A 2,259-nucleotide genomic window follows, 5' to 3' on the forward strand; every position below is an offset into this window, starting at 1 on the left:
AACAGACCAGCGGAGACACAAGGGGGGGTGAATCAACAATCCAGCACTCCCAGTGGGCAGTGGCACCCACAGGGACCACATCTCGGGTAATTATGATCTGTAAAAGAAGAAGGAACTTCCATTTATAGAGCGCCTTTCACAACCTCAGGACGTCCTGACATGAATCTTGTCATTCATGTGGAAATGACTTGTGTAATGATACCGGGCGGCCTGCTGGTGGCACTGTCCAGGGAGAGTATAAATACTCGGGCATGGGCCCAGCTTGCTCAGGACATTCTTTAACAGGAACTAGTGAAGGACACAACTAGATCTCCATGTTGAAAAACAGTTGATTAAAGCCTTGTTTAATACTTAGACCAAGTGCCTAGTAGTTTTCTTACGTCACGTCCCAAATGTAGGGAAACGTAGAGGCCAATTTACGCACAGCAAGATCCTATAAACAGCAATGTGATAATGACCAGATAATCTGTTTTAGGTGTTGGTTGAGGGACACCGGGGAGAACTCCCGTGCTCTTCTCCGAAACAGTGCCATGGGATCTTTTACGGTCCACCTGGGAGTGCAGACGGGGCCTCAGTTTAACGTCTCATCCGAAAGACAGCACCTTCGCCAGTGCAGCACTCCCTCACTATTGCACTGAAATGTCAGCCTAGATTATGTGCTCAAGTCTCTGGAGTAGGACTTGAACCCTAAAATTCTTAGCGGGCTTGTCAGGGTAGATGCTGAGAGGCTGTTTCCCCTGGCTGGAGAGCCTAGAGCTAGGGATAGTCTCAGGATAAGGGGTCGGTCATTTAGGACTGAGATAAGAACATAAGAACATAAGAACATAAGAAATAGGAGCAGGAGTAGGCCAATCGGCCCCTCGAGCCTGCTCCGCCATTCAATAAGATCATGGCTGATCTGATCCTAACCGCCAATCTACTATCACAGAACCATCTCCTGAATCTAACAGAATTAGACACACGAAATAGGAGCAGGATCAGGCTACACGGCCCCTGGGCCCGCTCCGCTACCCACAGGGCCATGACCGATCCGAACCTAGACTCATGTCCAAATTCCTGCCCGCCCCCCATAACCCTTTATTCCCTTTACTTCTAGGAAACTGTCTATTTCTGTTTTAAATTTATGTAATGATGTAGCTTCTACAGCTTTTTGGGGCAGCATATTCCATGGACCTACCACCCTCTGAGTGAAGTAGTTCCTCCTCATCTCAGTTTTGAAAGAGCAGCCCCTTATTCTAAGACTATGCCCCCTAGTTCTAGTTTCACCCATCATCGGGAACATCCTCACCGCATCCACCCGATCCAACCCCTTCACAATCTTATATGTTTCAATAAGATCGCCTCTCATTCTTCTGAACTCCAATGAGTAGAGTCCCAATCTACTCAACCTCTCCTCATATGTCCATCCCCTCATCCCCGGGATTAACCGAGTGAAACTTCTTTGTCTGACTCGAGAGCAAGTATGTCTTTTCTTAAGTATGGACACCAAAACTGTATGCAGTATTCCAGGTGCGGTCTCACCAATACCTTGTACAACTGAAGCAATACCTCCCTATTTTTATATTCTATCCCCCTAGCAATGAAAGCCAACATTCCATTGGCCTTCTTAATCACTTGCTGTACCTGCATACTAACCTTTTGAGTTTCGTGCACCAGGACCCCCAGATCCCTTTGTACTTCAGTACTTTCCAGTTTCTTGCCATTAAGATAATAACTTGCTCTACGATTTTTCCTGCCAAAGTGCATAACCTCACACTTTCCAGTATTGTATTCCATCTGCCAAATCTCTGCCCACTTACTTAGCCTGTCTATGTCCCCTTGCAGGTTTTTTATGTCCTCCTCACTCACTACTTTCCCTCCCATCTTAGTATCATCTGCAAACTTTGATATGTTACACTCGGTCCCCTCCTCCAAATCGTTAATATAGATTGTAAAGAGTTGGGGACCCAGCACTGACCCCTGTGGAACACCACTAGTTACTGATTGCCAGTCCGAGAATGAACCATTTATCCCAACTCTCTGCCTTCTGTTAGATAGCCAAACCTCTATCCATGCCAGAATATTACCCCCAATCCCGTGATTTTTTATCTTAAGCAATAATCTTTTGTGTGGCACCTTGTCAAATGCCTTTTGGAAGTCTAAATACACTACGTCCACTGGTTCCCCTTTATCCACCCTATATGTTACTTCCTCAAAGAACTCCAGCAAATTTGTCAAACATGACTTCCCCTTCATAAAACCATGCTGACTTTGTCCTAT

This window comes from Somniosus microcephalus, chromosome 25 (assembly GCF_052327205.1).
Source record: "Somniosus microcephalus isolate GS21.2 chromosome 25, FLI_Smic_1.0, whole genome shotgun sequence".
Classification (NCBI taxonomy): domain Eukaryota; kingdom Metazoa; phylum Chordata; class Chondrichthyes; order Squaliformes; family Somniosidae; genus Somniosus; species Somniosus microcephalus.